Source organism: Aplidium turbinatum, chromosome 6 (genome assembly GCF_918807975.1).
Source record: "Aplidium turbinatum chromosome 6, kaAplTurb1.1, whole genome shotgun sequence".
Taxonomy (NCBI): Eukaryota; Metazoa; Chordata; class Ascidiacea; order Aplousobranchia; family Polyclinidae; genus Aplidium; species Aplidium turbinatum.
This window is the reverse complement of record NC_137477.1, coordinates 304,976-319,958: the sequence shown is the minus strand read 5'-3', so window position 1 is coordinate 319,958 and position 14,983 is coordinate 304,976. Positions and strand designations below refer to the sequence as shown.

At 41.0% G+C, this 14,983-nt stretch overlaps 1 protein-coding gene across 1 annotated transcript in view; it reads left to right on the top strand.

Moving 5' to 3' along the window:
• The first annotated feature begins 11,445 nt into the window (after nucleotides 1–11,445).
• The window catches only part of LOC145772860 (tubulin polymerization-promoting protein family member 2-like), a 44,591-nt gene continuing 41,053 nt past the window's right edge, over nucleotides 11,446–14,983 (top strand). The window contains exon 1 of the mRNA XM_082584742.1: nucleotides 11,446–11,615. The gene's annotated coding sequence lies outside the window, so the exon portion shown is untranslated. The remainder of the gene's footprint in view (nucleotides 11,616–14,983) is intronic.

The window sequence follows — 14,983 nt, the reverse complement described above, 5'->3', positions numbered from 1 at the left end:
TGGATCGAAAACGTTACATGACCCGTCCGCAAATTTAGAATGGCGGAGCGGGCCAAGGAGACAGGCTCTTTCTGCATAGCCCAGAAAGATGGCCTGCGACGGGCCGGACGACCTGTCGCGTGTGGACGCTGGAACCGGCAGTAATTGACCGCCGGGCAGCGCCCACGTCTCCTTCACGCGACCTCAGCGCAGGTACTTGACTCTTATACCCGGTCTGCCAGTAGGCAGAGCGGATAAAATTAGGGTCTACCACGAAGAAGAGAGTCAACTATTTAAGAGTAATTTGGCTCTCGTGGCAGACGAAATTCAAATAAAAATGTGGAGCAGAGGCTCGATTAATCAATAGAAACAAAAAATATAGGTGGGAATGTAATACATACTCACTGGAGAAGATAAGCTTTGATTCGGCGAGCACGGATGTGCACTGGCCAGACGTTGAGGCAGGTTCGCCCAGCTGGGTCGGGGAGGCTAGCGATCGAAACCAGAGGCACTGATAGGCTACATTACCAGGAAAAAAGTAGAAAATTGGGGTGGAAATTTTGAGGCTGCATCGAGTTGATCAGGGGATCGTGTTGATCAATGCGTTGAAAGCAGAGCGAGGTTGATCCGAGCAGGCAAGAACAGCGTTACAAAGCGAAGGCAGCGTAAGATAATTCGAAACAATTGATTGATTAATACATAGAGATCTAGTGATGATTGAAGTTACTAAATTGCTGTTAAACCAGTCTCGATTCACAATGTGCATGAGACATTTTATTCCTTTCCTTTGTTCATTTTTGAATGCTTGGGTTTGATGAGACTGGAGCATTATAAAAAAGATGACACTGGTTTATAGACATAAGGTGATGAATTTTAAGACAATTGATATAAGGTTATAACGTCTACACGGTTTGCTGTCTTGCGCGCTCGGATACTTTTTGCAACGTTTCTGTTATTGGGGAATAAGTTTCTGATCGCTGAAGTCGTCTTTTCTATGACGTAGCCCCTCCACAAGTGAGCCCGGCGTGCCAAGCTTTCCAGACGCGGAAGGATCCTTCGATTGAGAGGGAAGCCACTTTTCTGGCCACCTCTGCTACCCCACGAGAAGGAACGCCCAAGGCCGTCAGAGCTCGAGAGCTTGTCGGGGCATAGCTCCCGAGGGAGCCTACGACGAACGGAAGTGACAGGACGTCCCTGCAAGGGCGCTTCCTGTCTTTCTTTATGTTGACACATAACTCGCCGTACTTGTCGTGTTTCCTGTCGGCGGCTTTTCAAAGAGAATCCGCGCCGTTGTCGAACGGACATGTGACGTCACATACGACCGTGACACCGTCAGGGCGTTGCAAGACGATGTCAGGACGCAGATCGGCACCGCCCGCTTCCACGTGCTGTGGAACCGTAGCCTACTATCTATGGAAAGCCCGGGTTGCCATTCGGCAGGCACGTGCCCCACGATCTCCCTCAATACTGAATTGTGTCGTTCCGTGACGACAGTCATCACGGTAGGGCAGTGATTCAATATGTGGGGGAGAGTCTCTTCCGCTTTCCCACAAGCACGACACATGGCAGGTAGGTAACGGCGGCCATGGCTTGGTTTTGATTTAAGTGGCATTAGATTCAATCTAGCTTTGTACGCAAATACTCGGTCCGCGTGATCCAGGAGCTCCGGGCGCCGGGTCCAGGAATTTGAAAATCCAGACAGGCAGTGGGCACTGACTTGCTTTGGTCAGGTTTGGATTCCCACTGTCTCCTCCACCACAAGCCATTGTGTTGATGGATGGTCGGCACCACTTTTTTCCTTATAGGAGGGGTGATTGTGGAGCTCCCGTGGCCAACTCAAGGCCGCCATCCGCGCGGGCGGACCAACGTACGTTCAGGCGACGGGTGGCAGCCCGGACACGGCCCCACAGGCTCTCGCCTGTAGGGCACGGTCTAGAACGGGCGCCGTCAGGAGGGGGGTCACTATTCAGATAACTGGCCAGGTGGTCAGTCGTGGGATCTGGAGTGCCGAACCTCAGACAGGCATGACGCCTAAGCTGCCCGAGAGCGACGGCAGAGACAATGCTGTCAGGTGACGTCAGCATCTTGAAAGCATGAGCTACCGAAAGCGTGTCGCTTTCGCGACACAAGTTCGTGATGCCCAAACCTCCCAATGCAGGCTTACAGTAAAAGAACGCGCTGCAGGCCCACTTGGGAAGACGTCACGCCACCTTCAAACACCGCAAAACCAGTCGGTCAAGCTTCAGAAGCTCATACTGTCTAAAGCGCCGCACTCGCAGATTGTATGACTCGGACAGGAGAATTATAGAAGTAAGTGCCAGAAGTTTCTGGCTTAGGGTGAGAAAAGATTGCATTAAAGAAGAAATGTGTTTCTCCAGAGTGGAGATGAAGGGTTGGGTTAGGGATGCGTCCGAGGCGTAACCGGTTCGAGCGACGAGGTATTTATACGTCTCGCCTTTGGGGATGACTCGAATTTCCTCCCCGGCAAGGGAGAAAGGTTTCGGGTCGACCCGCAGACGGGACGCCGACACTTTCCCATAAAAAAGGGTGCCACACTTGTGAGGGTTGAACCGTAGCCCGGACCAGGAGGAGAAGGGTTCGGTAGAAGATAGGAGAGAGATCATCTGCTCGCGATCGGAAGAAACGAGACAGATGTCGTCCGCATAAGCCATACAACGCATTTTAATCTCTTCTTTGGCAAGAAGGTTGTAGCCGCAATCCGTTTTGTCACGGACGCCCCTGAGGAGCACCTCGATGACCAAATTGAATAGCAGCCCTGACGGACTCCCCGCCCCACAGGGATACGGTCGGTTCACCATTGCCGCAGCGGACGGTGCAGGTGTTGTCGACGTATATGTCGGAGATACAATCAATAAGGTCTGTGGGGGCGTCGAAATGACGCAGGACTTCGGCTAGGGTTAGGGTTAGACCTCCCGGTCTCGTCAGTGCAGTAGCAGTGCAGTATTTAAAACAATGAAAACTATTAATACTACAAAAAAGTGCTCAATGCCAAGCAAAAAGGCAAAGCAGAGCGAATTAAATCAAATATAGTTATTACTATATTTGATTACTATATTACTATATATATTACTATATTACTATTACTATTACTATATTACTACGATTACTATATTGATATATATATTACTATATTACTATATATATAATAACTGCAGACAGTGCACACTGCTTCGACCTTCCGGTCTCCTCAGTGCAGTGGTTACACTGGAATGGCCATGGAGGTATATACCTCCATGCGGGTACGGATCTGACCAGATCTTTACTAAATTTAGGCCAGGAAAAGTGGCTGTCTTGGTTGTTTTGGGTAGTTTAGTTTAAGTCTGGACTTTTTGAAAATTAAATTAAAGTCATAGAAATTTATAGAATGGCTATACCACTAATTCATTCCTTGATCAGAAGTGTGGCCAACGTTGTGACAATTGAATGACTGTTTTGGTGTTTTCTTGTCAATCTTGCAAATGTACACCATCATTTGCTACAGGGAAACGAATCCATTGGCGATCGCTCTTTTTACCTTTAACAATCCGGTGGACTGCAGCATGTCTCACGTTTATGGATTGCCATTAGGAAAACTAGACGAGAAAACAATACTAACTTTGACAGGATAAAATGAACCGTTAAAACAATGGGCGTTTGAAATTAATAAAGTACAAGTGACTCACAAAGGAGGGCACGATGAATGGTTTCTGCAAGGTTTTAGAATTGCAGTTCTTCGCAATTGTTAGATTACAATGCTGCAGCTGAGAAAAGACAATGCGTAAAATCAACGTGAAGAGATGCAATTTAGCAGAAGAGCTTGGTTTGTTTTGATAAGAAAAAAAAAAAGACAAAGGGCACAAAAAAAAATTTAAACAGCCAAACAACGAGAAGCAACTCATCATTAATCCCAATCTACTGTAGGCATAACGTTTCCCAACAGTCGATAAGGTAGGCTATATTGGACCAGTCATGTGGAACAAAATCCCACCCTCCATCAGAAGCAAAAGCATGACGGTCTCTAAAAATCTCTAAGAAAAAAATTGAAGATTTTAATCTACATCCAAGCTAGCTTCCTACCCAATTATTTCAATACACACACCTAGAAAATTTAATTCTAAAAGTATTCTTGGTTAGCCTACTATCACATCCAAACATTGCAGCGTACTCAACCGGAACGACGGAAACCTTTTACCAAAACCTTATAAATCCGTGTTTCGGGTAATATTCGTGGTTAGAGAAATCACTATACTAGACTAAATTCTTATTATGCTGTTTGGTGGCAGAAGTGGATATTTTACCACCAGAAAGCTGAAGTGGGCCCGGTACCCAGAAGGGGGCCCGGTACTTTATCATCTGACGGTTGAAAGGGCTGTTTTAACCTCTGATGGAAATTCCTTTAGATCTGATTACCGTATATTAAGATCTTGATAATGTTTGAAGTGGCGTGGAATTTTTTAAATCCGGGCCCCTTAAATATTCCGGGCCCGGGTCCAAAAGTACCACCTAGACCCCCCTGTCAACGCCCCTGGTGCAGAGGCAGGCACACTATACTTCAATGAATAAAAAGGGTTCGCCACTGAGATTGAAAAACAACTGCTGTTGGTTTGAATCTCCGTTCTCAAACTGAGTAAGCCGAGGATGAAGACTCAAACCAGCGACCAAGAATTAACCAACGACCAATAAGTGATTGTGTGCTAGAATAGGCTACAGCACTTGCGAAAGTTTTCCTGAAATAACGGGGAAAAACGTGAATAACACCACCGAATTGCAACAATTATTATGTAAAACATACAAAAACAGGACAATTTGATACTATTGTAGACAACAAAGATTAAAAAGTACGATACGATGATATACTGTAAAGGTAAGTTATCTTTTGTATTGAGCACTTAAGGTATACGCATGTATAATATATTCAAAAAACAATGAAAACTATTAATGCTACAAAAAGTGCTCAATGCTAAGCAAAAAAACAAAGCAGAGCGAATTAAATCAAATATAGTTATTACTATCTGAAGCCTTTACAAATTATTTCACCTAACAGATCATCAGAAGGTCTGAAAAACATGCAAAAAGTAATGAGTCGATAATTCCTGAAAAGATATTAAATATTACAGCTGTAATTTAATCTGCGACTGTAATTTAATCTGTAATTTAATATAATATATTCATGTAACAGTTGGTTTTTGACATTTTTTTTTAAAGCGATTGAACGGTAAATCTTTTATGTCGTGTGAAATGTCACTCCACACACACAAGAAATGGAGTGTTTTTTGCCAAAGTTTGTTTCAAACCTGGAAATAAAAAATCTGGTTTTAGCCTTATATCTTGCACCATATTGATGGATGTCGTCTAGTTTAATAAAGTAGCCAGATAAACATGCTGGCAAAAAATTATTTTCGTACTTGAAGATGAACTGTGCATATGCCAGCTTTGCAAGATCACTTACTTTTAATACTTGAAATTTGTTGTACATGTAGGTCGTCGAGGTTTTCCTATCACCAAACAAGCACGCTCAAATAAATTTGTTCTGAATTACTTCCACCTTGTGTAGCCTACTAACGTTTTGTTGGCCCTACCCCAATTAATTATCGAATATTGAAGATGTGATTGAAATAATGAAAAGTATATTAACCGTAAGATGGATAATGGGACATAGTATCTGATTTTGTAAGCAATGCCACATACTTTACTCAATTTTGTACAAAGGTCAGAGATATGGGCGTTCCAGTTCAATCTGTGGTCCAATCGTTACTCCAAGATATTTTACTTGATCAGTTTTGTTAATGCTTTGGTCGTTTAAGGTGAGAGAGAACGATTTTGCAACAAGTGAATTTCTACAAATGACCATAAAATTAGTTTTAGTGTAATTAATCGATAATAATTATTGGCTCTCATCCATACATCAATCTTTTTTATTTCTTCATTGACTTGTTGTTGTAGGCAAGTCAAATTATGGTGTGTCATGTTTAGGCTGGTGTCATCCGCAAAAAGAGTGGTCATGAAAGAGGACGCAGTAGGTAGTTCGTTCACATATAATAAAAATAACAACGGACCAAGGACTGACTCTTGGGGGATGCCGCATTTGACAATCGAAAAGTTTGATGATATAGAGTTAAGTTTGGTGCATTGTTGTCTGTTGGTTAAATAAGACTTCATCAAGTTCCATATTTTTCCACGTAAACCATAACAATATAATTTATGGAAATAAATTAAATGGAGCACGTATAGTTATTGTTATTTAAGTTTTTGAGTAAATGAATCTGTCGAATCGTTTGTCCTAGAACCGTGTTGACTGGGAGTTAGCCTAATATATTATTTTTATCCAGAAATTTGATCATTCGTTCGTACAAAAGCTTTTCAAGAATTTTAGAAAACGTTGGCAAAAGAGATATTGGCCTGAAATCGGTTAAAGCGGTGGGTTTGGATACCTTTGGAATTGGGATGATTTTAGACAGCTTTAGTGGATCTGGATAGGTCTTTTGAGCAAAGCAGTTGTTGTTGTTGTTGTATAATCAAGCAAGAATGTTTATGAAATAATACAAAATGATATGCAACAAATTAACTATAGAGCGTTTTCGACATCACAAGATGTCTGTTTCGTGTAAATATAAATATAAAATCGTTCAACTGTTTCCTGATGTCTTACGTCATAGAATATTTCTGAAAAATTGATGAGATGTTGCATCATTCCTTTTTTACCTCCAGTGGAATTACACAATAATGTGTGGATGCTACGTCATGCTACGTTCAGCAGCAGTGGCCGAGTGGTTAGCGCGTTGGGCTCGCAGTCGAGAGCCTGCATGTTCGACTCCAGCCACCCGCAATTGCTGTTGTTTCTCTGGGCAAGAAACTTTACGATAATTGCCTCTACCCAGTGATCGATTTCGAGTAATGGGTAGTACCAAATTTAAGTCATAAGTAGAGTAGCCTAGAGTAGACAACCGGAAACAGACATTGCCGTCGGCTGCAGCGTGGGTCAGGTGTACGTCGGAAGGCGTGCACCGATGCATAGCGCTCAAGTCCGCTTTCCCGCAATGCAGGATTAAGATAATAAAACAAAACAAAAAATGCCAGTTACTGGTTGTTGAAATATAGCATCAGTTTTGTCATTTTAGATTGTCGCTTAAGAAGGTTGGTCGAATATTAAAACTGCTTTGCTCTAAGCGTACCAACTAGACGAAATTTTCGTCCTTTATCCAGAAATCTGTTCTGCGGTGTCAAGTTTTTTGGTGCGTAGTGCATACGTGTTGCTGTATCTCTTTGTAACATCCCGTGTAGCTGTCCTGTGCCTTAAAATACAATTTGTGAAAAAGCTTCAGAAGAGTGTTTCGCTCGGTGTCATAGCATAAAAACGAACGGATTCGGGAATATTATCTTGCAACTTTCCCACGGAGATATTATGGTTTTCCGCTGTGACCAATGCCCTCCTCAGGGAATAACATACATATAATTTAACCACATCTGAATAAAATAGGCCACAATGGTTTGCTAAATCTATAAACAGGAAAAAACACAAAAACTGCACAATAGGCCTACTTCTGACTAGCTCAAACTCAACGATATAGGCTCTACCTACACGGTCACAGCGGTAAACCATAATCTCTTCGTGGGAAAATTGTAACATAAGATTCCCGGATCCGTTCGTTTGTATGTAATGACCGAAAGAAACACTCCTTTGAAAACGTCTATTCAAAATTGTATTTCTGTAAAATTAGCCCACCTGGCTATCGAAATTGGGATGCAACACCGTACGCCACTAAAAACTTGTCACTACGATAAACTACTTAGATAAAGACGGAACTTTCGTCCAGCTGGCAAGCACTAAGCAAACAGTTAAATATGCGACTAACTTTCAAGCAACCATTTTACGAATGACTAGAATACATTGCTATATCTCAAACTCACGTACGCAGTTACTGTTACGCCATAGTGAAACATTGTGAAGTAATTCTCAACAGGTGATACAAGTCTTACGAACGATGGTGCAATCTTGGCTCATTTTTTAGGAAAAATTCCATGACGTAATACGCTAAGATTCAGTAGACCTGAACGGTTTTTTGTCGGGAACACTACGAGCAGGGCCGGATTTAGCTGATGGGGGGCCCGGGGCACTTTTAGATCGGGGGGCCCCCGTGCAAAAAAATTTTTCGCGCCTACGGCGCGAAAAACCATCTCTACGTTTACAGTAGCATCAGTCCAGTACTGCACAGCATTTTGAAGAAACTTTAAAGGCCAAAAGGAAAAAAATAACTCAAAATCACATTATTTCCACATAGGGGGGCCCTTCAAAAGTCGGGGGGCCCGGGGCAACTGCCCCCTCTGCCCCCCCCTAAATCCGGGCCTGACTACGAGAATCATAGGTAATTGCACAAAAATGTGTTGAACAGATCAAATGATGTGGTAGAAATGCTAGGTGCGAAAAAACTAATTTTAAAGTACAGAGAGAAAGAAAGATGAGCCGCAAGCATACATTTGTCTATTCAAAGGTGGATTGTTACGTTTTATGTGCAATAAGGCTTGTAAGATCTTGGTTTGATTCTCAGACCTGGCTCTCGACATGATCTCAAATTTCTTAATATCTGATCTTTAATTGCACTTTTCTGTATAGAATTCAAATTCAGGTGTTCCCCAGCTCTAGTCGATAAATGTCTTGTTGACATACCGATGTATGTCAGGCTTGCATCACGCAAACAACTGAATTTATAAACGAGATTAAATCACATCACATCACATCAAAAATGTGATCTTTAATTGCGCTTTTCTGTACAGAATTCAAATTCAGGTGTTCCCCAGCTGTAGTCGATAAATGTCTTGTTGACTTATCGATGTATGTCAGGCTTGCATCACGCAAACAACTGAATTTATACATTAGAACGTGAAGCAAATGTTCAAAGTAGGCAGATATTCGCCTACGTCTGACATACATCATCAACGTATCACCATATGTCAGCAAGACATTTATCAACTAGAGCTGGGGATAGCAACGCATGTATGCTTTTTTGGTAATGTTGTAGTAGCGCCGTGAATGAATAAACTTCAATAATTCTTCAATAAACTTCTTTCAATAAATAAACTTTAACTTCAATAAAGAAACTTCATTTACCGGACGGCTTTGAAGTCACGTTTGTGGAGGAACCAGATCCTACCAAACTTGACCACAGAGAAGAATTTTGGTTTCAATTCTTCTTCGTTAAAACCTTCTTCCCTAATCCATGGCTCGAGAGGCTTTGCCTTTTACCACCCTTGGGAAGTGGCGGCGACTCGGCCTAGATGTTTGGGCAGGTGTCGAGCAGCCATTGAATTAATTCGTCATCCAGTTCACGCAGACCTCGCACACCATTTAGCGCATGGTAGATGGCGCAGTAGAAGATGGTGTGATCATCAATCATTTTATTTTTCGTCATTAACGCGTCCGTGACAAAAAATATACTAACTACAAAAGTCGATATAGACAGGGCCGTTGAAAGGATTTCTCGGGCCCGGTACCAATTTATTTTCGGGCCCCCTTGATCGACAATGTTAAGAATATAAAGGTTGCGTACAAACTTTTATTGATGTGCTGTTAAAATGAAGATGACACATGTCGTTCAAGGTAGAAAATTAAGATGAATATCATTTATATAATATATATTATTATTTTCTCAAAGATTTGTTGTATCCACGAATTTACCCAACTGCGCCATAACTCATTAGGGATTTCTCCGTAAACAGCAAAATCCTTGCTCTAAATCACGATCTTCGTCGGTATGTTTAAAGTTGTTGCAGTTTTCGGCTGAAATTAATTCTTTGTAAAGTAGACCCAAGTAGCTAGAAGTGATTACCACTAAAAATATATATATTCAGAATTAAAGAGTGGATGAAGAAATATATTTTGTGTTTTTGAAAAAAAATTCGTGGTTAGGGAAATCACTATAGCCTACCCAGAAGGGGGCCAGGTACTTTACCATCTGACGGCTGAAGTGGCTGTTTTAACCTCTCATGGCAATTCCTTTAGATCTGATTATATTATGATCTTGATAATGTTTGAAGTCGCGGGAAATCTTTTAAATCCGGGCCTCATTAATATTCCGGGCCCGGGTCCAAAAGTACTACCTAGATCTCCCTTTCAACGCCCCTGGATATAGACCTACCAGCACGTTAATGAACGGGAAAAGGTGGCAAAACCTTGAAAGGTTTAAAACGTGGCTGAATGAAAAATCATGTAGTAGGCTATGTCAGTAGTTAGCACGGCCACAAAACCAAAAAAAAACAAATAGCAAAAAATAAAACACAAACAGAGAGAAGCACACATGTAGTAATGAATGACAGCCTAATGAAAAGTGTTGTGGATTGAATTTGCCAGTTTCAATATTGATGTGGATTAGCACTGAGCACTGAGCAGTCACCATAATAATAATAGGATAGAGAAAGAAAACCGGACATAAAAGAAACCCATCCTCACGCAAAAGCCCGTTTCGATGTGGCCCAGGAGAGCAGATGTTGAGCTCTTTCTATGGTCAGACTGCACATCACAGAGTAGCGGCAGTAGCCTACGACGATTGAGTTGATCTGCAGTTTGTTCCTCACACTCACAGATCGCGGATGGACCGATCCTCCATTTGTGAACGTTGAAGCGGAAGAGTATCAATTGATAGATGCCAAAACAATCATTCAAAAAAATACTATGCTTACTGTAAATTTAAGTGAAAAACACTTGTAGCCTACTGCAGCACATTTGTATCACTGTGCACATCACGAAATTGCTCTTTGTTAAATCTTGAAAATGTCGCTGTGCATAGAGAGCCATTAATTTTGGATTTTATTGATTGGTTGTTTTATAGTTGCAGACTCTTTTGTTTTTATTTTAATTAATTTTAATTTTATTCTATTTAATTGAATTCCCGAGACGTGCAAATAAGCGCTCAAAGGCCAGAACTTCCTGGAACAAATCTAGTGACGTATACGTGTGACGTGAGAGACAGAGCTCTCTGGGGCTACAGTGTTATAAAGTTTAATCGCCCTTGCACTTGCAAGTGTTAACTGTAATTGTAGGACTATTTCACAAAAGACATTTTTTTTTCTATCTCGCTTCTAGGTTTGGTGGCTGTGCAATTTTAAGATAGTTGTAACGCCGTTTTATCAATGTATATTTTTAACTTTTGGGTTTTGCCATCTTTCCCTTGTGTTGGTGTCAAATTTGTATGTTTACTTTGCCGTTTTGTACATGTTTGCGCCAGCAACAAAAAATAAGATTGAATTGAATTAATTTTACTTGCCACGTTTGTTCATTTGTAATTACGTTGCAGTCGATTATATAATTTGTTTGATTGTTTCCATGGTGGCGCAACATGCAATTGTTACGCCACAATACCTAAACTTAAAACCTTTGAAGAGTTTTATTATTATTTTTGCTTTGGACATGATCATTCTGTGGATGCTGTGATTGCGAAATCAATTTATGATTATGAGGCTGGTACTCTGTTTGTTGCGTCGAGTGACAAGGCTTAGCTCATACTTTAAAAGTAATAATATTATGTCAAATTCGACTAAGAAGTTTGTGACGTAACAAATGCCCTAGTTTTTCAGAAAAGTATTTTTAGCATTGCCTTGGAACTGGAACGTGAAAAGCAGAACTTGACATAAAAGAAAGCCAGGTAAGCCTAGTCTTGTGCTAACAAAAAACCTCTTTGTGGGTTTCACTTTATTTTAACTTTTCTCGTTTGTCCGCGCGAATACCTCAGTTGGTTAAGCGCTTGACACCATTAACAAAAGAATATTCAAGCCTATCTTGTTTCAATGTAATTTGTCGCAAAAACAGGGAAGCAGCTAACTCGATGACTGATATAGTCTTTCCCTGCTTCCTGTCTGTTATGGTATCTAGATTGGTATCGTGCTTTTTTATTCTTATTGTGTATAAATTGTACGGTACCAATCTCGCAACAAACGAAATAAAAGTTTTTCTCTCAAAATTAAGTGGCGCTGGTTCAACTCTTGAACATTGCCCGATTATGGACATTGTAGGTCTAAAGTTTAAATCACTTGGAAGTCTATTTTTACGTGCTTAAAAACTTATAAGACCATTAAAAACACCGACCGACCAATCAGATTGTAGTTCTAGGTGGGGGTTGCTTAATTAAAGTTATTCCAATGCGATGTCCAGCCACACTGTCCCAGTGGCAGGGTTGCCAGACTGAAATTTGAAAAAAAGGCCAAACTCAACAAGAAAAAAGGCCAAATTGAGGCCAAATAGGTAGAAAAAAGGCTAAAAATAAGCCAAACTTAAACAAGATAAAATAAGCATTGTAATCAGGGTTGTCAGACTGTGAAAAGGTCTTAATGCCAAAATAATACAAGAAAAATCCATGGAAAATTTTCTTAGGAGATGTAGGCCTAGCGCCTGCGGTCTTTTTTCATGTTTGCTTTAGACAGTCTAATTGCCGTTGTGAAATTTGTGCTTGGTAGGAATTTGAAACGCTGGCTGAAAATTAGTGCGTTTCCTCGGAATTTTCACCACTTATCAGGGTTTGATTTTACATACGTAGTTTTACGTTGTTGTAGGTGTTGCGCATTTGACACATGCTGCCAGGCCCGTAGCCAGCCGGGGGCCAGGGGGACCTCGCCCCCCTGAAAAAAAATTCGCCCCCCCTGGCAAAATCCCATCATTCTCGAACAACAGCCACAATTATAATGATTTTGCCCATTTAAAATTTTTCGGCCCTCCCTAAAAACAGCTGGACCCCCTTGCTTTGCGGTCTGGCTACGGCCCTGCATGCTGCATTGCTTGAAGCAATAAGCCCCTTTAAATCAATCGTTCAGCGTTAAATAAACACAGTCAGTTTGTGAGTTTCCAGTATGGTTTCTGTCGGCCAGTTGTGTGGTGCCTTATTTTCTCAGTCAGCAGTTTGTCACGGATGCCTTTCTCGGAAGTCACGGTGTTAGTTTAATTATGGTTGTAGTGTAGTTTTTCATGTTCTGAATTAATTTAGCTCGTTCTATTTGAATTCAAGGCATTATTTGGCTACAACGTTCTGACGTGGAAGTTCATTCATTTCTTTGTAATAAACTCCTACTCGCAAAAGAAGCAAGGTATTGTTCTCAAGATCATCCCCACTACACGCTAGTACCCGGGATGTTGCTGTAGCAGCTACAGCTAGGTATGGGAGGATGTTCAGACCACTCGACGTCCGCTACAAAGGCAATACCTTAGCAAGGTATGAAAGGAATGGTCCAACAGGAAAGAGTCTTACTGTAGTGTCGAACAGACCTGAACACTTTTCATAAGAAGGTCAAATATGAAGGCAATCAATATTCAAATGTCGTCAGTGAATAAAGCTAAATTCATATCGTCATAATTGAATAATTTATGTTCATGTCGTCTAAATTCCTCAATCGTCGTAGGCTACTGCGTGATGTGCAGTCTGACCATGGGAAGAGCTCAACACTTTGCTCTCCTGGGCCGCATCGAAACGGGCTTTTGCCTAAGGATGGGTTTCTTTTATGCCTGGTTTTCTTTCTCCATCCTATTTTTATTATGATGACTGCTCATCTACATTAATATTGGAACTGGCAAATGCGAACCACAACACTTTTCATTAGGCTATCATTTATTGCTACATGTGTGGCTGTGTGCTTCTGTTTGTTTTTTGGGTTTTGTGGCCGTGCTAACTACAGACATACAGGCTACTACATGATTTACTATTCAGGCACGTTTTAAACCTTTCAAGGTTTTGCCACCATTTCCCGTTCATTAACGTCCTGGTAGGCCTATATCGACTATTGTAGTTACTATACTTAGTATCTTTTTCGTCCCGGACGTGTTAATGACTAAAAATAAATGAATGAATGATGTATGTATCATTTAAGTGAACATTACTACAGTAATTATTATTAAAAAAAGATTCTTTGTAACAAGTCTATGATCAATAATATATTTGCTCATCATAAATTCATTTATAACATCACAATAATGGTAATTTGAAACGCACTCAATTGCACAACCACGAATCACTTGTATTGCTCAACAACTGAATTTCTGAAAGCATGCTCTGCTGGCAAGCCAGCGGTTGTGTTGGACTACCGATCGATCGAAAATGCAGCTGACTTTAGTGACCTTTTGGTCTTTCGCTGCCATCCTTGTGCGAATTATTTGTGTTTATTGTGTTTTTGTATATTATTGTTTTTTTCTTTCTTTTTTGCCAACAAAACAAAAATAAATTGAACTGAAAAGTGAACACGTTAGTCGTTACATTTCTGTGTAGGCCACCTACTTTTGAGCGTTAACATTATAATTCCAAAATAATGTCTATAACATTCATATTTATCGATATCTTATAACTCGTAGCGGATTTTAATAAATTATAGCAAAAATAATTCTGAAAGTAGCAAGTACAGTGGCGCGGGAACTATTTTTCTCAAGGGGGGGGGGGGGGGGGCTGAAGCTGCCATTAGTGTTGTGAGCTTCTGGGGGGCTTCGCCCCCCAGACCCCCCTTATGTAGGAGAACGTTTAAAACTGGTAGCAACTTTTATGGGTCCCTCCTGTGTGTTAAACGACGCCAAAACACACACATTGTAAGTTGTAAGAAACGAAGAACGGCAACAACAAAGCAGCTGTTCAGGAAATTAAAAAGAAAACAAACAAATTAGAAAGTGATGTGAAAACGACAGTTTGTGGTATGAGTTCTCACACTCTTCCGAAGATTGCTTTTCGCTCAGGTTTTTCTCTATATGAACTGTGTCATGAGCTTTTTGACATCGACAGTGTTCAAAATGTTTTGGTGGACATACATCAACGCAAGATGAGTAAGTCTGTATTGTGTCATTGAGCTTCTCAACCACGTTTTCAGGCGTCTTAGAGCAGAAAAAGAACTTTCTGATGATGCAGCTGAAACCGGGAGGCAAAGGCAGAGCTCCACGAATTTTCACGTTTCTTTGAAAAGATCAGTGTTGGAGGGTTTAGTTGCGATAGTATCTCAGCAACCTTTTGAACGGAGTTTGCGGTTTTTCCACTTATACAGCATCGCT